The sequence below is a fragment of the Malaclemys terrapin genome, chromosome 7, assembly GCF_027887155.1.
Source record: "Malaclemys terrapin pileata isolate rMalTer1 chromosome 7, rMalTer1.hap1, whole genome shotgun sequence".
Taxonomy (NCBI): domain Eukaryota; kingdom Metazoa; phylum Chordata; order Testudines; family Emydidae; genus Malaclemys; species Malaclemys terrapin.
The window spans coordinates 13725638-13750013 of NC_071511.1; the positions used below are offsets into that span (position 1 = coordinate 13725638).

The 24376-nt window shown below is 41.1% G+C and overlaps 1 protein-coding gene across 3 annotated transcripts in view; it reads left to right on the plus strand.

Moving 5' to 3' along the window:
* LOC128840976 (contactin-4) overlaps positions 1-24376 on the plus strand; it is a 654212-nt gene that overhangs the window by 74328 nt on the left and 555508 nt on the right. For all 3 annotated transcript variants that reach the window (XM_054035596.1, XM_054035602.1, XM_054035603.1), the window contains exon 2: positions 4618-4658. The gene's annotated coding sequence lies outside the window, so the exon portion shown is untranslated. The remainder of the gene's footprint in view (positions 1-4617; positions 4659-24376) is intronic.

Sequence of the window (24376 nt, forward strand, 5' to 3'; positions counted from 1 at the left end):
ATTCTACTCAAGCCATGAATTCTAAAAGAAATTTATTTTTAACTGCAGATTCTTTAAATAAATCACAGTCAAAGTGAATAATTGGACCATATACATCTTTTTTTCACCTTTTGGTTATATGCATTCTTCTCAATATTAAGGGATGGATTCTCAGATGGTGTATATCTACATAGCTTCATTGACTTCAGTGGAGTTATGCTGACTCAAACATTGGCTGAGAAAGTCTCAGTCAGTCCTCAAGAAAAAGTCTAATTGCATGTGCTGTGGTAGATATTTGTAAAATGTGCCCATTACATTTCAATACAGAGTAGCAATGTATAATTCCCCCACATGAAATTATAGCCAGCAAAATTGTTTAATAATCTAGGGAGTAATTTAGAGCTTGATCTTGTTTCCAATGAATTAAATGGAAGAGTTCTATCAGAGACTTCAAAAGAATCAGGAATGAGCTCACATTCTGGGCACTATATTGTTTAAAGATAAGGAATTTTGTATTTCTTTCCCCTTCAGTATTACATCATGACATTAAATACTGCAACCAATGATACCTACCAGCCTCTCTGTACCAAACTTTCATTTTACAAAATAAACAAGCAAAATTTTCCATATTCAAAGCAAAATAACAGACTTGGTTTGAAACTCAGTGAGGCACAGTACATAGAGTGAAGGTGGTGATATCAGTAGCTCCAACTCCATTGATATCAATGGACTTATACTAGGGCTGAATTTGGCCAATGACTTTTAGTTTTTGGCTATCTTGAAGAGTCAGAGTTGACAGTAAAAAGGGATCTGCACTTATTCCTAAAGAAATACCCACCCAAAAGTTGCATAAACATTCTTTTTCATATGGCAACTTGAAAAGCAACATTAAAGATTAACATCCAAGTTTGTCATCCATTCTATGGCTTTTGATGAAACAGAATGAATCAAGGCTATTCCTCTGGAGAAGGCAGCAGTTCACTAGATGGTCCATAGTTATGTCTTCTCCACATGTGCATACTGGCCTGTTCTTCATTTGTGTAGTAAGTAATTGCAACACCCAGGTGAGGTTAAAATGCAGGTTGCTGTGATCCATGTTGTATGTGGCCTGGTGAAACCAGGTGGTGGTCTGTAGGATCTGTAATCAAGTCTTGATTCTTGACATCACTGGTTTCTCACAGCTTCAGACACTTGTCTTTTCGTGACAGTCCCAAAGCAATGAGAGTTTTAGCTGTTAACCAGAAGTAGGTTCCTGGACTTCAGGTGGCATCTCAGGGTTTCTTTGAGATCTTCATAAATGGGCAAGTCTAAGTTCGTTATCACAAAGACGTATTCTTGTATTATTGCTGCTTCTCTTCGGAGAGATGGTGGTAAGATATGCACGAGGACAGGAAGCCAGCCTGACTTCAGCAGTCTCACAATTCTCATAGCAGTGTTCAATTGCACATCGACAAGTTTCATATGTATGCTACCTGCCCATCCTGGCATGCAATATTCAGCTGCTGAGAAGACGAAGGCCAAAAGTGGCTGTCCACAAGGTGTGAGCGCTGCTTCCCAACTGATCCTGTCTAGTTTGTGGATTACATTGTTCCTAGTCTTTATCTTGACAGCCATCCTCATCAGATGCTGTCAGTATATGAGGCTATGATCCAGAATCACTCAGCTATTTCAGAAAGTCTTTGTACCTGTGTGTAATATTGAGGATGGTGACATTCAGGCACCTCTTTGCATGTTGCTTGCAAATTGAGACAGCTGGGGGGATTTTAGGGTTCGGATCAGAGTTGCCATGACCAACCAGGTCAGGGCCAGTGCTACCATTAAGGCAAACTAGGCGGTTGCCTAGGGCGCCAAGATTTGGGTGCGCCAAAAAGCGGTGCCCCCAATTTTTTTTTTACAGTGTTCCTACGCCCCCTCCCCGAGCGCGCGGTCACTGCTCCACTTCTCCCTCCTCCCAGGCTTGCAGCGCCAATCAGCTGTTTGGCGTTGCAAGCCTGGGAGGGGAGGAGAATTAGAGCAGGGGCGGCATGCTCGGGGAGGAGGCAGAGCAGAAGTGAGCTGGGGTGGGGAGCTGCCGCACGGCTCCCCGGGGGGGGGAGCTGTATTGGGGGGGTGCCTCAAGGCGAGGGGCGGGAGGGCGGGGAGCTGCCGCAGGGCTGGAGGGGGGGCGCAATGTGGAAGTTTCGCCTAGGGTGTGAAACTTCCTTGCACCGGCCCTGCTCCAGGTGTTTTTAGGTTTTCTGTGAAGATGTGTTCCACTTGGGTGAAAATGCTTGCTTGAATGATGAGTGCAAAATCATCCATGTATCCAAATTTCTGTAACTGGGTCAATGATGTGTCACTGATATAAATATTAAAAAGCAATGGTGCAAAGATGGATCCCTGTGGGAACCCATTGTTCAGTAGTTGAGGTCTGCTGTCTGTTCCATTAATTATGTGTGAAACTTGCTGTTGGTGGCCTGACTGTCTGTAGGTGCAGCGTTGTTCTGCAACACTGTTTTCAAAACTTTTTTAGAAGCAGACCGCTGAAGTTATACAAAAGCTGACTTTTATTAAGCAACTGATGTTTGCATGTCCCATGGCTGGGTACTATGCTAAGTATATTACAAATGTATTATCAATCCTTATATTGAATTGTTTCTGCATCTCCTACTGTCTACTTTTCAAAACAGTTTTCATATTTTCAAATGTTTCAATTATTTCCTGTCATGGGATCCACTCACCGCATGTGGTGCCTCCTCCTGGTGACTCTGGGGATTAGGTCTTGCCACGCACTGCCCTCCTCTGGGTGGTGTCTCTACCCATCTCTTTCACCCTGCTCACGTTCCTGTTTCTGGCTTGGCCCTCCGGCCAGGTCACTAAGGTCTGTCCATTCTGGGAAATTCAAAATCCTTCCATACCAGCTGTCTGCCTATTGTCTCCAGAGTTCTGTGACACTTTCAATCACTGGTAGGGGAACCCAGTCCCATCCTCTACACTGGCTTCCAGCCCAGGGATCCTATAACAAGCAGTCAAGGTCTATACAATCCTACCCTGGCTGTTGTTTCCCTGGGCTTCCTACCTATCTGGCTTTCCCCTCTTCCTGGGTTTGTCAGCCCAAACTCCCTCCCCCCAGGGAGTGACTATAGACTATTTCCTAAAGCCCCCTTCTGCTTGCAGCTCCTCCACTTTATACAACCCCCTCCTGTTCCGGCCCAACTGAGCCCAGTTCTAGTTTTTGCCCTTTCCCCGGTCTCCTTCTTCAGGTGCAGCCTGGGCAGTTAATTGGCCTGTCTAGCCACTTTAACCCCTCCTGGCCTTGTGTGGGGTGGGCACTCCATCACCTTTACCCTAAACCAAAATTTGAGTAGGTGGTAATTTGGGATAACTGGCTACCTGCAGAGCTAGAGCTTCTTGGGAACTGGATGAGCTGCAAGTTAGAGTGATCTGACATCTAAGCTTTAGGGTTTGGGGCCTACCCATTTTGGTGAGCTGCAAGCTATGAGCTGTGATTTTGAGGAACTGAAAATCCTATCCATGCAAGCAGTGAAAGTCTGCCACATTTGGCAGACGGAGGACATTTGAGCAGCAGAGGAAGCTGGGTTTCCCTGGGAGGACTTGGCAGGCTATAGGAGCGTGTTCAGAACACAGTTAAGTCCAAGCTGCTGAAAGCTTAAGTTCAAATAGCCACAAGTAGAATTCTTGAACTTGAATGTAAGCTACTGAGTGCGGTGAGTGGTAGGTCTGAGAGTCATATGCCACCGCCGAGAGCTGTTCAAGAGAGAATTAACTCAAGTAGAAGGGAACTGTGAATCATATGGTGGAAAAATCCAGTGGAGTACTTGACCTAACTTACTTTTTTAACTCACTTTGTTCAATTAACCCTTTGGTTTTCAAATGATTAAGCTTTTTTTTAAAAAAAAAAAAAGTTTTAACTTTCATAATCCAAGAACATATATATATTAGGAGAAATGCAGGAAGAGAGAGGTTATTTTTTTGGAACGGGGCAGGGGATGGTTGCATTTAGTTGTTTATGCTTGACTATTGTCATCACTTTATGTATTTATTTGGTGCGTCTGACTACTTACATTTATGCTTTCAGAGAACACTTTTTTGCAGGTTGAGTAACTTTGCTGCCCGTCATACCTTTGTAAACTTATTTTCCAGCATTTCAATTGTATATTGTATTTTCTCAAAAAACAAAAAAGCTATTTAGTACCAAATCCTGAAGTCTGTACTCAGTCCTGACTCAAGTCAAATTCCTATTGACGACAAAAAGTTTAGCCCTGAGTAAAAATTAAGGACATAGGGATTAAAGCCCTTGTAATACTTTAGGTCTCAGCTGCATAGAGAGACATTTGGGTACCTGCAGGCAATAAGTCCTGCACGGTATAGTCTCAACCTCCTTCAATACCTGCGCAGCACATGTGTGTTCATTTAACTGTCTACTTGTCTTCTTAGCTTCTGGTACAGTTTGAATTACTAAGCTGTAGATACCCTAAGTGGTTCATGTTGTTGTAATAACTGTAGATTATATTCTGTTTTGTAATTGCAAATAGCTCTACCCATCCCTCCCTGCAGGTAAAAATGATGTAACACACACAATTAATCAGTTTACTGATAAAAATCAGTATGACTTATTTTCTGTATTATTTTTTTCAGGTTATGGTGAATTGAATCAAGACTTCGTACCATGCACTGGAGTAGGTAGAGCTTTTATATTTTAATATTTATTGTTGTGTCATCTCTCATAATTCCTCTTATACCATAGTTTCTCAGCTTTTGAACTACATTAATATATTGAATGATAGTAACTGGTAGCAAAGGCCCTCTTTCACTTCTGGAAACTGAGTGGAGAATTTTGTTCACTGTTTACCTACTTAAATGTCACAGGATCAGTAACAGGTATAATTTTTGAGTTATAGATTATATTGCATAAATTAGGATTGACAAAACATACAGCACTCATGTAACTATTTTCATCTTAATCTCCTCCTTTCCCCTCATTTTTCCAAAAGTAACCTCGTTTGAGATTCAATGTGTATATCTGATAGAATGGCCTTCTCACAGAAATTGTGTTTTATGTTCAGGCTGTATTTTCTGTCCCTTCCTGTGATTCTATCATAACATTTCTAAACCTGGTGGTTAGTAAATCATTGAGAATGTAGATTAAGAGTGTGTTTATTTTAATTGACTTACTTTTAAATAGGTCATTTGAGTGTAAAATGCTGGGTGCTCAGCAAATTTACATCACCTAGGTTTGAAAATTTACTGGTTTGAGATGAGATTTTGGCCTCCGTGTTTTGAGTGAGGTCTGGCACGCCAGAGCTCCCGTTGATTTCAATGGTGCAGGGTAAGGATTTAAATCTAAATTTCATTGTGAAAAAAGTTTGGGGCCCAAGTCTGCTCCCATTCAAATCAAGGTTGCAAAAATGAGCTCGTTTTGGGTCAGATACTGTATCCCATTCTATAATCTGTTTTTTACCTTCTCTAATATTGAAGTAGCCAATTTCCACTGTTAAATAGCTACGCACTAGGAGTACTCATGGTAGAAAGTATTGCATTTAGTAATATAGTTGGATCTATCTAAGCTTCTTCAAAAGTTGTCCTTTGAATCATATTGTGGGAGATATGTATGAATTTGCTTGTGGTGTTCTTCTAATCTGAGATTTGATTACCCCATCTCTACTGGGTAGTTGCAGACCGCACATCATTAAAATATTTATTTTCTCAGTTGTTCTCCTTTTCTAGATTTGAATAATTTAAAATGTTTCTCCTGGGCAACTTGCATGTTGTGTAGAATGGCAACTGAAGAATTTTGTGTATTTATTTGAATTAGAAGAGAATTCAAGTGACTTTGTCTAAGTAGTGTGGTCCTGTTGGAAATTGGATCATGTTTCTTAAACTTGCAAAGTTATTTTTTTCTTTTTAAATATTGTTTGATAAATTTTGCTCCCGTGACACATCAGTTTCTAATTGTCCAAAAGAAAGAGCTTAATTTCCTTTATCTAAAGGAACTATTATTCAGAAATATTGTGCTGTAGTATATTATTCCTAAACTGATCTTGCAGTCCCTCCTCAACTGAAATTCCCATTCCTATGAATTTTCCTGCAAAATGAGGGATAATGATATTAATCTTGTTGTAAAGTGCTTTGAGATCTACTGATGAGAAGTGCTATATAAGAGTTTGGTGAGATTATTATTACTACTAATAATTATTATAATAATTAATAATTAACAGTAATGGGAATTTTGCCTGAATATGAACAGTAGGATCAAGATTTGTGTTATGAAAAAGATATTCTAACTTTGCTAGGTCTGTGTTTTGCACTCTGAATCTTCCAAACATCAATTTGATACAAAGAAAAGTTCTGGAACAGTAATAGATGTGCTACTAATGACCCACAAACATCAACAAAACAACTGTCCTATTTACTTCTGTTCAGCAGTGCTATACTAGATATTTTTACACGAATGCTGTCTGTTTTAATTTGCATATAAAATGTGTTCCATTTGTATTAAATGCCTCCTTAACCAGCATATTTTTTCCAAATTTAATATATGTGACTAGTAATATAGTTTAAAAACAAACATTTTAGTCTCCAAGATCATTTGGCAACTGCTGAATATTTGTAGTCTAACACGTATATACGCACACATGCTTGATGTATTCCCTTAATGTGATGTTATAGCTGGTTTGTGATAGGTGTGTGTCTTTCTGTGGTCCAGTACGTAAGCAAGATGGTCAGTATCAGCTTTTCATTTTCCAAGAAGGGTCCAATAAGTAAAGATTTGTAGGCAAATATTTATAAACATACAATTAAAATCATGTGGAATCTGTTCCTTTATTACCTGTTGAGGTCAATGGAACATCTGCCTGCAAACAGTAATCTTAGAAAGCTTTTAGCTGCAATGCTTTGTATTCAACAAGTCGTCAGTGTAATTTAATTAGAAATATTACCAGCAAACACACTGTACTGTTGTACATGAGCTTCAGTGCCATCATTTGCTGTTTGGAAATTCTGGACAATAGCTCTAGGGTAGGAAACTGTAATGGATGCATATTCTATTATATGTATAGCATGCATAGCAATCAGTTATTGAAAAGATCTGAGACTATTTTTTCTCCTCAGTATTTATTGGCAAAGTGATAATTCTGGGTTGAAGGAGTAATTGTGGCAGTTGACTATTAATAATTGTCACTGGATGACTGATATTTCATTCAGTTTGGAGACATTTCTCTATTAGTTCAATTAGTCAATGTCCTTAAATGGACTATTTAAGACGTAGATCTCCTATCTCTTTCTATCTTCTTCAAAGGCACCGGGAGCTTTTGCTGTCCCTGTAGTCTTCTCAACCCCACTGAAGAGAATTATTTCTCCTCCTAGGACTTCCTTGATCATTACTAGGCTCTTTCTCTCCTCTGCCGCTCCCCTCCCCACCCCCACCCCCCACCCCGGAACATCCCCTATCTCCTCTTATTTAGGTCTTTTCTCTCTCCCCTACTTCTGTTCCCGCCTAGTTGTTTTCATTTCTCTTGCCAGCTCTCCCTACCATTACCTTTAGGTACTTTTTTCTCCTCACTATTCTTCTTGAAAATATTTGTTGGATTTCTGCTGGCTACCATTACTCACTCACATTCTCATACTGTTCATGGGCTGTTCATGGAGGGTTAGTGTGAGCTTCTCAGCATGCTACAATTAAAAATGCTTTCAATGTCTTAAACTTGTCAATAAATAAACACACTTGGCATTTCTTTGGCCTAATTAGGCAAATAGTTTTTAAACCAATAGTTTTGAAGTAATGTCAAAAATCAGTAAAACTGTTATCTGATTTTATAGCTGTGGAAGTTCTTCTATCCGAGGAAGTGGGTTCTATAGTACTCCTTCTATCTGTTAAATTAAAAAATTACACACTACTTTAAGCACTGTGTAATTTTAAGTCTTTCAAAGACTGGTACCATATAATGAGACCCAAAGATGACCTATTACTGCAACGTGCAAAGCTCCTCTTGCAAGACGATGAGTTTTCTTTACTTCTCATGAAGTTGCATTTCAGAAGAGACCCAGAGGAAGCTTTCTTTGTCCACAGCATACCCAGATGCATTCCTCTTGACATCTACACTTTGGGCCACACTTGGGGTATGTCTACACTACGAGAGTAGTTCGATTTTACTTAAAGCGAATTTGTGGACCCGATATTACAAAGTCGAACGGGTGTATCCACAATAAGGACAGTAATTCGACTTTGTGAGTCCACACTAACGGGGCAAGCATCGGCATTGGAAGCGGTGCACTGTGGGTAGTTATCCCACATTTCCTGCAGTCCCCGCTGCCCATTGGAATTCTGGGTCGAGCCCCCAATGCCTGCTGGGGCAAAAAAATGTGTCGAGGGTGGTTTTGGGTAACTGTTGTCATTCAACCCTCACTCCTGCCCTCCCTCTGTGAAAGCACCGGCGGGCAATCAGTTCGCACACTTTTCTGGTGATTCACAGCACGGACGCCATAGCACCATAAGCCGTTGTCAACACCTCACGCCTTATCATGCACCTTTTACAGAGGCAGATGCTGAGAAAGTTAAGTGCCTAGGGCAAACAAATCATTAAAAACCCATTGCTAACATACCATGCCTATTCTATTCAAAGTAAATGTTTACAACACTTACCTACTGATGTTTCCCCTGATTCACGGTCCGGGTTACCGCCTTTGGAGGGTTGGTAGGGGATCTCCGTGAGGGTGATGAAGAGATCCTGGCTGTCTGGGAAATCAGCGTTGAAAGCGCTGTCGACTGCCTCGTCCTCCTCATCTCCTTCCTCATCTTCCCCGTCCGCGAACAGCTCCGAGGAAGCGGCCGTCGACAATACCCCATCCTCAGAGTCCACGGACAGTGGTGGGGTAGTGGTGGCGGCCGCACCTAGAATGGAATGCAGTGCCTCATAGAAATGGCATGTTTGGGGCTAGGATCCGGAGCGTCCGTTTGACTCTTTGGTCTTCTGGTACGCTTGTCTCAGCTCCTTGATTTTCACGCGGCACTGCGTTGCATCCTGTATCCTCTCTCCGTCATGGCTTTGGAGATCTTCTCGTAGATCTTCGCATTCCGTCTTTTCGATCACAGCTCCGAAAGCACGGACTCATCGCCCCACACAGCAATCAGATCCAAGACTTCCCGATCAGTCCATGCTGGGGCCCTCTTTCTATTCAGCGATTGCACGGTCACCTCTGCTGGAGAGCTCTGCATCGTTGCCAGTGCTGCTGAGCTCGCTACGATGTCCAAACAGGAAATGAGATTCAAACTGGCCAGACAGGAAAAGGAATTCAAATTTTCCCGGGACTTTTCCTGTGTGGCTGGTCAGAACATCCGAGCTCGGACTGCTGTCCAGAGCATCAACAGAGTGGTGCACTGTGGGATAACTCCCGGAGCTATTAGCGTCGAATTCCGTCCACACTAACCCTAATTCGACATGGCCATGTCGAATTTAGCACTACTCCCCTCGTTGGGGAGGAGTACAGAAATCGATTTAAAGAGACCTCTATGTCGAAATAAATAGCTTCGTTGTGTGGACGGGTGCAGGGTTAATTCGAATTAACGCTGCTAAATTCGACATAACCTCCTAGTGTAGACCAGGCCTTGGTCACAGTACAACAGTGTTTAGCATTGGGCTTATGACTTGGAGAATGAGGAAAGGAGGGAAACTATCGGAGGCAAAGCTCATTGTTTGGTGTTAATTCAGTACTTTTGTTCCCACCATAGTCAGAGGGTGAGATATTTGAAAGAGCTCTGTGACTAGTTTAAATTAAAAGATGTGGGCTGTGTATCTTGGAAGTTCTTCTATTCCTTTAACTGTTTAACTGATTTTAGGGCTGACTATTTCTTTTGCTGTGCGTGCCAGCTTTCGCATTGATCACTGCAAGCCTGGCTTTCAGAATGACTGCACTTGAGTTATATGGTATTTACTCTCCTGATAAGAGTGCACAGTGCTCAACATAACACCAAATATCTATTGAATTAGCAAGGGTACTTACATGTTTATGAAATCAGATGGAGAAACAGTTTCTGCATCAGAGCAAATCCACTTTTCTTCACTTGGTTGATGTACAGAGAGATTATCATGGTCTTCTGAGAAGGTTAAGCTGTCACCTAGTTAAATATGTACTGAAAATAAATAATGCTGCTAAAGCTGCTGCCACTTGTGATTGATACTGATGACGGATGGTAGTTTTAAATCTTGGGGGTGTGTGTGCAGATGCACACAAATTGCCCATTTTCCAGACATTTCAAGGTTCCTTCCTTAGATTATGATGTAATCTGGGTTTCTAGTTGCATTAGACATCCCTTCTGATTAAGGGGAAAGTAACCATCATGCTGAAATAGCATGAAAACTGGTGCTACAGGATAGGTTTTGGTGATTTATTGCCTACTTATTACATGAGTGACAGCATTATATTTCGGACAATAGGGGGTCACCCCTATGAGGATTGCTTTTCTGTGACAAACCGCTCGTGGCTCCAGCGTGATAATGGTGGAGGCATATTGCTATACTTTTTTTTTTTAAGCGCTCATTACTATGATAGATAAAGCCCTTGAAGTGAATAATAAAGTTTAAGTAAGTGTTAAAGGTGGTCTAGTCCTCTCAACTTGATTTCTATAACATCACTGGATCCTGGTGCTAGCACACCGAACCCTTTTGTTCATGTGACACCACCAGTCATTTCTCCAGTGGTGTTACTATGTGTGCTAAACTCTGGTTGAATTTTAATTCCAAGGCCTGAACAAAAGGGAGAATGAATAAAAACAGTTTTAAAGAAAAGGCCAATAATGTTTGTATCCATTCAGTAAACATTATCAATCAAAGTTCTCCCCGCTTTATACGGGCTGTTTCCTTAACAAATACATGTATGCTATTACTATTTATCAAAGCTGGGAGTTTAGATGATGAGCTTGAGCACTCTCTCAAGCTAACAATAAAAATAGCCCGTTTGCAGTTTTGTTGAGTGAGCACTTGAAAATCGGCAGAATAAATGTGTTGTTCTGACATCAGGAAGAGCCTCTCAGAGCTTGTTTGTGTTTTAAGGTTGGGAAAGTGCTCCCACTGCAATCTCTGACTGATCTTTTGGAAAGCACCCTTTTACAATACGGCGGTCAGGTCAGGTTTGGGAGTTTTTGAAGAAACGTACATCATGTGTGCTATCACCTACGCAAAGCCTATAAGTAGAGAGTCTTCTAATGGGTATAAAGGTGGTTGGAGCTGAAAGCGAAGAGATCTGTCGGAGATAAACTACATTTATTAAATGAAAAAGGGAGAGAGCCTTAAACAACAATGATATAGGTAGCTGCTGTCATGGGTACTCTTTAAAAGGAATGAAAAACTGCTTCATGGAAAGAATTACTGTATTGAAAAATGAAATGTTGCATCACTGTAAGCAAGCATGTGGTACTGGTTCTAAAGGGCACGGCAAAACAATATGTCTGGTGCAATAAGAAAGATGAAAATTGCTACAGGAGCTGTTATTTCAGGTATTGCATCAATCATCCCATGTCTCAGGACTGTAGATGACTCAAGGGACAGTTAAGTGAATTTAGTGCTCATGAAAGATGCCAGATTGACAGTCCTGGAAGTGAGGTTCTCTGTTTACTCACAGCACATACAGCAAAGATACAAGGTTTTTCCATGCTAACTTATACCTGACCAGTTTAGGACTGAGGAAAGTGCAGTCTCTGTGTATCTTTTAAGACTTTCAAGCAGATTGCTAATTTATCTCAATTGCCGTAGTGGTTTGGGGTGCCTTATGAACTGAAATGAGACCACTATCTTATTTCCTGAAGCCTACCAGTAATCAGCAACTTTGAATGGCTTATGACTTGGGATGAATGAACCCTAGGGACTTAGATACCAAACAGTATCAAAAGTACCGTACCACACACTATATCATACCATAGGCACATAGATAGATACATAGAGATTTAAGGTTTTGCATATCTCACAAACTAATTTCAATTGCTGCTTTCCCCCTTGTAATTTAAATCCATTATTATTTTTTTAAAAGAGAAGATGCACTTTTCCAGCTAGCAGAGGTTAGGGGTCTATTAAAGGAGTAGGTGGGTGAGGTGCTATAGCCTGCAATGTGCAGGTCAGACTAGATGATCATGATCATCCCTATGTATTAAGGGGAGAAAATCACCTCTTTCCAAAGAGTTAGACTCAGTGATTGGTTGGTATTTGGTGTAGACTGTTTCCTTCCCCCTCCCACCATAACATAAAACCTTTCTGTTGTTCTTTCACAATCTTTCCACATTTCATTTGTAACTCAGCCTGCTTTTTGCTCCCTTTTCTGCCTCCTTGCATTTCTTTTGGTTTTCTCTCCTACCTTCAGGCCTTGGGTGAGGATGATGATAAAAAATACTTAAATTTCACAGAGGTAAGTGTTATTAGACTATACATTGTACAGATAAATAAAACAGAGACAGAGAGAGATTAAATGATTTATCCCAGGTCGCATAGTCAATGTTAGAGCCAGGAATAGAACCCAGGGTCTCCTGAATCAAACAGATTTGAAAGTGGGCAAAACAAGTTCACCCATCTCTAGCCTCTACCAATCTGTGCTGGATTTGAATTGGTGACCTTGATAAGAAAGGTTCCATGTCCTACTATTCATCTGCTAAGCCAGCTAGTCCTACTGCATATTTTAATTTAACATTATTCAAACTACTACCAGTGTGAGTGCTTGTTATAGGTAAGAGGAGTCACTAAACTTTGTGAGTCTGAATGATAAATTCACCCGCTATTCCCATCTTAATAAGAATGAGGTAAAGGTAATGTCTGCATTACAGATCTTCCACATTTCCGTAATTTAAATATTCTCTGAGTTAACCAGGGCAAAAAGCATTAGTAATCTACAAAGCCCTTTTCAGAATGAAAGAGAATTTAGAGGCAGCATCCTGCATCAAACTGAACATGAAAGAGCTATCTGGGTGTGAAAGGCAAGGAAGTCAGAATTGAACCATAGCAAATTTGAATGCAAAAACCTTGCTTGGTGCTGCAGAGTTGAAAGAGGAATCTCTTTGGCTGAAGCAATGGCTGTCACAATTATAAATATTAAAAGGTATGGAGCACAAAGAAATGAAGGGCTAAAGAGGTACGCCACAGCTTTAACAAAGACCCAGAATAATCCCTCCTCCACAAAATTATAACACAACGATAACACACATGTACACAATAAGAGTTAAATAAGGCTGCAAGTCTTGAGAAAACATTCCACCTAGAGAGAGAATTTGTTTTGATTTGTTTTTTCTCCCCAACCAACTTTTCATGTTTGTTCAGGCAAGTCAAAAAAATAGGCATGGAATCCCTGAAGGGATATTCAGTGAATGCGTTTGCATGTTGTAGAGTTTCTTTATATATATATATATATATATATATATATATATATATATATATATATATATATAAGGCCAGGTTCTTAGTCCTGCTGACTAGTTTCTTACAATGTGAGTAGTTCTGTTTGTTGGATTTAAGATGCTCAGATACAACTTAGTGTGAGTAAGCAGGATCTGGTCCTTTAATTATTTAGGTAGGGATTTTCAAAGGTGCCTGAAGGATTATTTATTTGCCTAAATCCTATTCAAATTCAACAGGATTGGGGACCTTACTTCCCAAAAATTCTCTTGAAAATCCCAGCCATGCTCTACATCTGATACTTGTTTTCTATTAGAAGAAAAGTCCTGTTTTGCTGTTAGCTTGCCAGTTTGTGCTCTGCAGCCTGGAGCTCTGTTTATGGCCCCACATTGACCCTTTATTCCCATTGTGACAGGAGTTGCTCTCTAGCTCCCCCTCTGGTCAAAACAACCAATGGCTTTGGTCAGCTGTGATGCAAGCAGTACCAAACCTTCCTTTGTCATGCAGAAGGTAAGTGAGATACCCAGGACCTTAAAAGTGCAGTGGACTTAAGAGGACCTAGAATCATACTAAGTCCTATTGTAGGTGCACACAACTCCGTTAAGTTTAGATGAGTTGTACCAGAGTGAAATTTGGCCTTTAAGATTTATTGGCTCTTCAATCTATTGACCAAATAAATCAAATATTCCTAATATCTATTATAAGAATGGCCAGGCTGGATCAGACCAATGGTCTATCTGTGGTTAGATGTTGATAGATGTTTAGCTGTGTGTGGGTGTTCCCTCTGTGTACCACTCCAGCCCTACGCAGACAGCTGGCACGGCAGATCTTGAGCGAACCACCCAATGACCACAATATCCATTAAGGGATGAAGGCACCCTGCCAGGTTTATTATCAATGAAGCATGGTACTAATATCCCACAGTCTCTACCGGACCACTAATACACATATGTCCGTAACAATGGACCAGCTCAGTAAACAGCGGGACTTTCTGTTCCTCCTCAGGCTAGACAAAGATACTCCCGCTGAGATACATCTTTATACCCCGATACAAACAAGTTAGTACTGCCCCTCCAATGTAGTTACTGCCCCCTGATGTGGCTAGTTATCACCCATCACCTTGTACGTGTTGGTTCAATCAAAACATCTCTATTACGTACTGTCATCCTGACCTTAACTTTTAGGAGGAGTCAGTGTGTGCCTGTTATCCCTGGTGAATGTTTTTGTACCATACTTGATATCGGGATGTTCTGATACCACTTGATATCGGGATGTTCTGATACCACTTGATATCGGGATGTGTTTGTGTGAGTACTCTGTGACTAGCACTTCTTAGGAATGTGTATTTCTGCAATATCCTGTTCTTGCCAGATTCTGTGAACAGGTCCTGCCTCATACCAGGCCTCTGATATAAGGGCTTATGTCTCAGGCTCTCTTCCTACTACACCAGCTAGCCCTTCCGACAGTGGTCAATGTCACAGGGAATGAACAGAACAGGGCAATTATCAAGTGATCCATCCCCTGTTGTCCACTCCCAGCATTTCTATGTATTATGTTTTATTTGACCAGGACCCTACTATGCTGGGTGCTATACAAACAGAGAACCACAAGACTGTCCCTGCCACAAAGAGCTTACAGTCTAAGTTGACAATTCTGTCTAGATAAAAATCCTGTTCACTAAGTAGCCTGCTTTCTTTTGTCTGATTATTTATTGCAGTATGAAGATAATGCTCATTCATGCATCCGAAGAAGTGGGCTGTAGTCCACGAAAGCTTATGCTCTAATAAATTTGTTAGTCTCTAAGGTGCCACAAGTACTCCGGTTCTTTATTCATAGATGGGGAGTATATAAAGGCAGAGTCATACTAGGAAGTGCCGATTGACTCTGGCAAGGCGATCAGCATCCTCAACTCCTTAGTCAATGAGATGCTTGTCACCTCCCAGATTCAGGCCCAGAGCCAAATTAAAAATAGCCCTACCTTGAAATGAAAAAGGGAAATCAGGTTTCTGAGATTAATAGTGTTTTCTGTCACTATAAATTAGATCGGCTTTACTAGCTTTTCAACAAGCTAAATAAGAATGAATGTGTTTTGCCATGGATAGTAAACCGCCACTTTATCTGTCATCCTGACCAGTTATTAAAATAGTTTCCTCTTGCTATCAATTCTCCTGTTGTTAATTGCCTTGTACACCTTGACAATGCCACTGGCAATTTGTAATAGTGCCAATTAACATTTAGGAAATTCAACCAAGTCATCCATTTGCTCCAGGAATGTTAATAAACATTAAACAGTTAAACATTTGCTCTAGGAATGCTAATAATGTGCATTAACATTGTGTTTTCCAGGTTACTCCAGAGGACCTTACTCTGAAGTAAATCTGATTTTGGAATAAGGTACTATTCAACAAGAAGAATAAGGGTGGCACAGTTGGATCCTTTGCTAATAAGAATAGCAACAATAACAGTGCTTGAGTAAATGACTTCACTTTGGTTTACAAGGGCAAAATTTGGTCCCAGTACATTTCAGCTAGTATGTTCTTAAACATCTCTAGTGCTGACTCCTCCAACATTCCCTTTGATTAAAACAAGGGAACAATGCACCAATCCATCAGTTTAAAACAACAAACAAAAATCCTTAGTCAAATCATGGAGTCTGTTCTCAGTGTTCTTTTTGAAGGCAAAGTTTACCATTGCAGCTGATGGGGGTTTTCCTTGAGGAAGAACCTGATGATTTGACCCTTTAGATCGTGTTTAATTTTTTCCTTTTTCATGAACAGATCATTGCATCTTGTTCTGCAACGGTAAGTTATGTAAATTAACACCCTTCATCTCTTATACTATTTGCTTTCAAGTAATTTTTCACTGCCCTACTTTTCCTTTTGCCTCTGATGAAAGTATACAATTACTTTACCTTCTGGAGTTGTATTTACCTCTTTCAGTAACAATGACCCAATTCTCACTGACTAGGAGTAGCCATATTGATATGAAGGTGCCACATGGCATAAGAAAGGACATCAGAATCTGTCCCTTGTTTTGCCTGCAATGTCTAATTGCTACCTTATACTCCTGTCTTGTTACTCCCTCCCCTTCTCATTTAATGTACAACTCCCTGTCACCCTTCAAATCTTTCAGAAGTTATCAGTACAGTCACATTGACCTTTCCATTTTCCTTCAATTTTATCTTGTAAAAGAATTGCTTTCCACTGATTGCCTTTGCTGTAGCAGCTTCACTGTATTCCAGGCTTTCTCTATCCTTTTACCTCTTACTATTTCCACCTATAGAATGATGCACGCTAGTTCTTCTAAACTTACTGAAATCAAGTGCAATATAGTAAACTCCCCAATTTGAATATCTTAATACAAGACTTGATCATGCAGCCAGTGAAGTATATTGCAAAACCCCACTGATTTCTGTAGAGCAAGATCGCATGTTCAGCTCATAAGCTCCTCTTCACCAGCAGCTCCAGGATTTCACTTATTTCCTCTTTAGAACATAATACAGTCTAAAATTCCATTTTATCTCCTCACTCATTGACACATGAAGTTATCTTCTGTACAGTCCAATAACTTCCTTGATGACTTTACTCGTAACAAAAGTTTGAGTTAAAATAATTCATGAGTAATAGTGGCCTGTGATTTTGTGTGTGTGTGTGTTTGTGGCATTTTCTATGTCTGTTCTAGAATAAAATCATCATTTCTGTCATGACTTAGGAATACTGCAAATTTGTATCCCTCATCTTTGTCTCTTCTTCTGTTCCCTAAAATGTCACTGTTGCCACTTATTTCATTATCTGTCTGTATTTTGTAGATAGTATAAATTCTCTTGCTGAAGTAGGTAAGCTCCTTGCACACACCCTTGTCCATTCAAAACAAATTGTACCCTGCAATAGTGACAATCCGGTGATCTGGTTTATTACCTCCTCTTTTTGTGATAACATTACAGATATAAGGGTCATAATTCTTCTCCTGTACCTCTTATCGTAACCTTTTCCTAATTGTCTCCTAATATACTAGCATCCTAGAAGGCTCATTGCTTAGTCCGTATGTATTTTTGGCCAGTTTCAACTCTTGATAACTTATATTTACACTGGAGTTAACTCCACTGAGGCCAATGGAGTCACTCTGGATTTACAGATTGTCCCCTCCCCCCAGTTGGCTTTCCATTGTGATGTTTCCTGGGGGTACTTAGGGTTGTGAGGAAGCCTTGTCTATACCTGTTGGTGATCAGCTACGCAACCCCACCAGCCACGGGCAACAAAAGCACTCCCCTCCAGGCCAATGCAGGCTTTGCTCACTCTCTAGAGGTTAGTGATAGGCACACTCTAACCCTTGAGCTCTCCGAGGGTGCTCCTGGAGTGACCAGCCTCTGGTCCACTAGACACAATCAGAACTCAAAGATCTGTAGCTCCCAAAGAAGCAGTACAACCCAACTTACCAGTTTCCTTTCAGATCACTGCTCTGTTTAATACACACAGAACTTAGATATGTTTGTCATGCTGACTGGAGTGGCTCACAACTGTGAGTGCCTACCTCAGAGCAGACTGTTGGAAAACATGAGCAACCACCCCAAACTCTTGGTATGTTCCATAATTAGGTTTCACCAAGCCAGTAACAAATGTGACCTCCAGGATCACTATAACAATTTTAGCATGGTGTCACAATCCCCTTAGACACTCCAGTCTATATTGCCACGCAGCCAAACTGGACTTTGATAAAAGGTCACTTAAACCACAAATCACTCCACATCAGGTGTTTTGTCCAGTCCCAAGAGACTAGCCACTTACCCCAGATCAATTGGTACTCTGGATATTACACCAAAGACAATGCCGGTAGCCAGTTCTGTAGGAAACTAACTGAAGGTTTATTAGCTAAGAAAAAAGAATGAGAGTTACTGAAAGATTAAAGCTGGTAAAATATATGTACAAAAAATATTTGTAACTCCAAATGGTGGCAGAGATGTAATAAACTGCCAGCTTCCCAAAAGTCTTTCAGGGTACCCAGGTTGTCTCTAGGGATCTTGACTGTGCATCTGGCACAATCCACTGTAAGAGTCCAAACAGTCAGAGATAAAGGATCTTTCTTTGAATCCATATTTATATCTTCTTCTCACAGAAGACAAGCTGACAGTCTCTGTACCCATGTGGGCTTTTCCTATGATGACAGGGAGTGAGGAATGCACTTTGAGTCTCTGACCTCGGGTCATCATCACAATGGCCATTTGCTTTTGAATTAACACCTTTGCTGACAAAGTCCTTCATTAGCAATCTCCAAGGCTTTTTTTGATGTCTGAGTTCTTTAGTTACTGGCGGATTTACAATGTAAATGTTTGATATTAAATTATGACAGGAACAGGTACGTGAAAACAATGCATGTAACATCCCATTAGTTTTGTGAAGTGTAAATACCCAAAACACTAATTGCTTTGATCTGTAATACACAAGTGAATTGACCTGAATACAATCTAGCATGACCTGGTCAGCCAGCATCACAATGTTGATGCTGAAAACAAGTAAAAGTGTATTTAACCAAGTATAGGGATTTGAGAAGTCGCAAGTCAAATAGTGGAAACAAATGGTAATATGTAAATTAAAATCACAACATGCATCCTACAGCATAGACTTGATTAACAAAATATTGCCTTGTCTTAAAGAAGCTGAGCTCACCCAAAGTCTTTGCAGCATTTTCGAGGCAGGTTGGTTAGAATCATAGGCTTAGGAGGGACTGCAAGGGTCATCTAGTCTACCCCCCTGCCAAGATGCAGAATTTTTTGTGTCTAAACCATCCAAGACAGATGGTTATCCAGCCACCTTTTGAAGACCTCCAGTGAAGGAGAGTGCATGACCTCCCTAGGCAGTCTGTTCCATTGTCCTACTGTTCTTACAGTTAGGATGTTAGTTTGTGACCCACCTGTCATAAGACACAATACACTGACAGTTTATCTCCTCATTGTGCCCCCAGCTATACCCCTCAATTCCATTGTCTTTACCTATAAATGCAATACCCCCTACTGTTTTTTCCCCCCTGCATATCTTCTCTCGTGAATTCACAATCTCTTCAATAGCCTCAGGTTTAGCAATGCAAATAGGCTTACATTGTGAGATGCACAATGATCAGCCAGAGAGAGAGAGAGAGTCTACAACCCCCTGCCTACACAAAACCTGTTTATCACCTTATGACCTGTCATAACTCTCCTATCTTAAGTATACAGCTTTCATGCATAACTCCTTAAATATCATCCATACATACATCTCACAATGATTAGGATGACTGGTGCATCAGTGGCTGTTGGTAGAGATCTCATGTGGCTATTTGGTGTACTATTATATAGACATTAGACCCAGAAGACCCCTATAAACCACTATGCACCCATTATGCCCTCGGCTAGTTGGCACAAATGGGTCCCTGGGTCGCACCATTATTTTGTCTTTGTTTGCTACTCGTTCCTGTTTTACTTTCAGTTTGATTGTATAGCCCCACTTTCCTTGTCAGTTCATAGTCTAAATCTAACAAATAAAAAGAGAGGACCCTCCACGGGCCTTGGCCCCGCCCATTTCCCCACCCCCACCCCACCCCAACTCTGCCCCTTCCCCGCCCTAACTCCACCCCTCTTCCTCCCACTCCCAGCCACGCGGAAAGGGCTGCCCGAGTGCTACCGGCTTCACGGTTTGCCGGGCAGCCCCCAGACCCTGCACCCCTGGCCGGCGCTTCCCCAGCGCAGCTGGAGCCCGGGAGGGGAAGCGCCCAGCCGGGGGCGCAGGGTCTGGAGGCTGCCCGGCAAACCGTGAAGCCAGTAGCGCTCGGGCTTCGGGCAGCCCCCATGCCTCCGGACCCTGCGCCCCCGGCCGGGCGCTTCCCCTCCTGGGCTCCGGCAGCGCAGGGTCCTGAGGTATGGGGGCTGCCCGAAGCCTGTAGCACTCGGCTCTTAAACAGAGCCGAAGAGTCGGGGAGTCCCTTGACTCTTCAGCTCTGTTTAAGAGCCGAGCTGCCCAAGCGCTATGGGCTTCAGGCAGCCCCCTTGCCTCCGGACCCCAGCCGCCGGCCAGGCACTTCCCCTCCCGGGCTCCGGCGGCGCAGGGTCCGGAGGCATGGGTGCTGCCCGAAGCCGGTAGCGCTGGGGCAGCTCGGCTCTTAAACAGAGCCGAAGAGTCAGGGGAGGAGCAGAGCCGCCGCGGGAGGGGAAGTGCCTGGGCGGCATTTTCCCGGACATGTTCGGCTTTTTGGCAATTCCCCCCGGACGGGGGTTTGAGTGCCGAAAAGCCGGACGTGTCCGGGAAAAAGAGGACGTATGGTAACCCTAGATAAGACTCCACACAGATGTAGCACTGCAAACAATTGCAGCATCTGGGCCCAAGACTCTGTACTTTTTGGTTTGTCATTGAGAATATGGAAAGCTGCAAATTATGATTTTTCTATAGATGGCTCATGTTGACTTTGCCCCATTTTCCTGATAATTGCCTACCAGTTTCCATTGGGTACTCAATTAACCACATTAACGCAGGGGTTGTGAATGTGTTTTCAGCTGGGATCGGAGTGTCATGTCTATAAAGACCTCTGATCTCATTTACCTTCTGACACAGAAGTGTGTCCATCAGCCAGCTCTTCCAAGCTGCTGAGATACACTTTGCAAGAGCTAGAAATAATTGTGCAGTTTGCTGCAAGTACCACGAGACAGGTGGTATTCTAGCTCTCTCCTTGCAATGGACTGTTGTGAGTTGGAAGTTAGTGGTTTAATTTCCAGACAAAACTGTTTACCTTGAAGATGTCTGGGTATTCTCTGTTTGTACAGTTTTTTTATTATTGTCAGAACTGATCATATAAATCTGTCTCACTGTATGTGTGAGATGCATGCTAAAAGTGATTTTATTATTTGCACGAGTCTCCAGCAGGCTGTCGTCTTCATTTTATTTTCATTCCCTTCTCCTTAGTGCTTTCTGCAACTTACTGTAACTCACAAATCATATTGTCTCTGCTTATTACCCAAGCCCATCTCCAGCTGGTGAAATGCAGTTTCTGTACTGCTATTTTCAGGCCCTTTTTCTTCATCATGTCCCGAGTTTACTCCATGCATTTTTTTTAATATATACAGGTTTCAAGTATTTTTATAACCCCCATATACAGCATATTCCATGAAATTGTTGTACAAAATTCACACTCTGAAGTAATACACCCCAGTGGTTGCTAAAAAGGGGATGCATTATATTTCTCTTCTGCTGCTACAGCCAGATATGTTTTTCACTTTAATTCCTATTCCAGCGCATACAATTTTGAATTCCAAAGCCATCTCTGTACTAAAGCATTCCGATGTTGTGTAGTATTTTGATTAATGAGGAGTGGCTAGTACCAGCTTGGAATTTCTTGTACCATTGCAACCAAGTAAAGTTCGTGTTAAAGGGAGAGAAGAGGCAGTGAACATAGTGCCAATGAGTTAAAAGGAACATTCATTTTCCTGTGTGAAAAGGATGAGAACTGGCCTAGGACCAAGTTAATTAACGGTTTCATTTAGTGAAAGATGTCAGTTAGGAATTGATAATACCTTCCATCTTAACTGCTTCATGAGTAAAGAACAACACCTCTGTGTGAGCAAGTGGTTTCTGAATGACACTGAAATGTCAAAAGTATTGGGCACAGTTTTAGGATTTGGTCTTTCACTTTTGAATGTTATCTCTTTGCAGACTTATCATTTCCAACTTTTCAATTAAGGATGGCAGCATCAGCAGACTGACAAATTTTCTGCATGAGAAAGACCAATGTCATAGAGTCAAAGGGAAACTTGTGATAGTTGTTCTTGTTCTTGGCTTTGGATGCAGAGGCATAAATGAATGAGGCACTGTTCATTATTAGAGAACTTTAGGTGAACGAAAAGCATCTAACTGCATGGAGAATATTTAATGATCCTGTCCCTGCACCATGCAAAGGAGAGCGAGAAAATATTAAGAAAACTGGGTTGAGGGAAGGATCTAGTAATGGTACTTGGTCAAAGTCAAGCTATAAAGTGAGTTGCAAGGCACCATTCAACGGTAAAGCACTTGGGGAAAAAGGAGGCTTTAATAATCAAGTGTTTTCACTATTATTTCCTATCAGAGGCTTGAAAACAGCTCCGCTTCACTAATGTTTTATATCTGTGCCTTAAGCCAGTAAACTGTGTTATGTGTCCTTGTTCTGTAGAAATGCAATTTCACATACTGTAGATTAGGTAACTTCAATCATCGTTTACTGATGTAATACTGCCCTCTGCTTAAGAAATGCCAAACTTCACTGAACATATACAAGCCTGTTTTTTAAAAAAGGAAAGAAAATATCTGCAAACAAAAAGTGAAATGTTTAGAGATGGGCATTTTTATCTGGAAATTTGACCCAGATGTGGAATTTGGATTCTGGAATCCAGATCTGCAACACAAAACAAAGCCATAAATAGCATTACTGTCTGAATCTAGTATATTAAAACTGGGTCCTATTACTAATATTGTGTCATGTTCTTTTGCATGACTATAGAAGTATTAAATTTGTGTTTTACAGAGGCTTTATGCCAGAATAAATAACATAATTATTAGTCCATTAGGAGCTTCTTGATTGGGAAATGTCAATCTGCATAAGAAAGCAGGTAATTTACTTCTGTATGAATATCAGAAGGATTCATTGTGATTAACGTTGTTGAAATAAATACCAAAGGGACAAATAACGTTTTGGCTACTCATCTGGGATGACCTAATGCACTTCTTGGTTCTGCCTCATTCTGAAACAGAATAAAATGGCCATTTCAGAATAATGTACATAAATATTGTCTTTTTCCCTTTTAACCACTGCAGGCATATTAATATAATGATATTAATATAGTATTAAAAGGATCCATCATAATATCCTGAAGTCTCATTTTTAGGGATCACATGGACTGTAGTTGTTACTGAGTCACTGGAAAGGAAGTTCACTCAACAATGATCCCACTCTGGCTAATTAAAGTAACACAGATTCTGAAGGAATCTCCTTTTTTTTCTTTTCTTAGTGGAAGGAAGGTGAATACACCAAAGATCAACAGGGTTGGGAGTGAAGATGGGGACTGGAGAGAAATGGAAGATTCTCCATGAACTGAGAACATTTTATGTATTCACAATGTCACTTTTTGAATGACATCTCCAATTTGCACCTACATGTTTCTGCACATAGTTTACTCTGAGTGCAACTCTGCAGACAAACAATGGTAGGTACTGTGGTTGATAAGCAGGTTGCTAGATCCTGCAAGCCAGATTATCCCCTATATGCTGTAAATATTTTTCTCAATTCCAGCTGAAGGTACAAAACCAGGAGCAATTTCTAAAAGTTAGTCCCAAGAGCACAGTAGGTACATATGATCCAGTCACACTGATTATGTTAACACCATTTACACAAGGAGAAATTTAGTTAGTGATATTCAAATATGTAAACTCCATTTGACCTTTTATCTTCATTGACTGTGATTTGGGCATCATTATTGCTGGTACTTCTGTACTGACCTCATTTACATACACTGGTGTATCCCTGTCATTATTTTGATTTATAGATTCATAGATTCATAGATTCATAGATTATAGGACTGGAAGGGACCTCGAGAGGTCATCGAGTCCAGTCCCCTGCCCGCATGGCAGGACCAAATACTGTCTAGACCATCCCTGATAGACATTTATCTAACCTACTCTTAAATATCTCCAGAGACGGAGATTCCACAACCTCCCTAGGCAATTTGTTCCAGTGTTTAACCACCCTGACAGTTAGGAACTTTTTCCTAATGTCCAACCTAGACCTCCCTTGCTGCAGTTTAAACCCATTGTTTCTGGTTCTATCCTTAGAGGCTAAGGTGAACAAGTTCTCTCCCTCCTCCTTATGACACCCTATTAGATACCTGAAAAGAAGGAACCTAAAGTGCACCAATCCCAGGCTCTAGGCACCTGTGATATTATTGTGGGAAACCAAAGATCTATCAGCAAATGCTACTGTATATTTAGGGCCCTACCAAATTCACGGTCCATTTTGCTTAATTTCATGGTTATAGGATT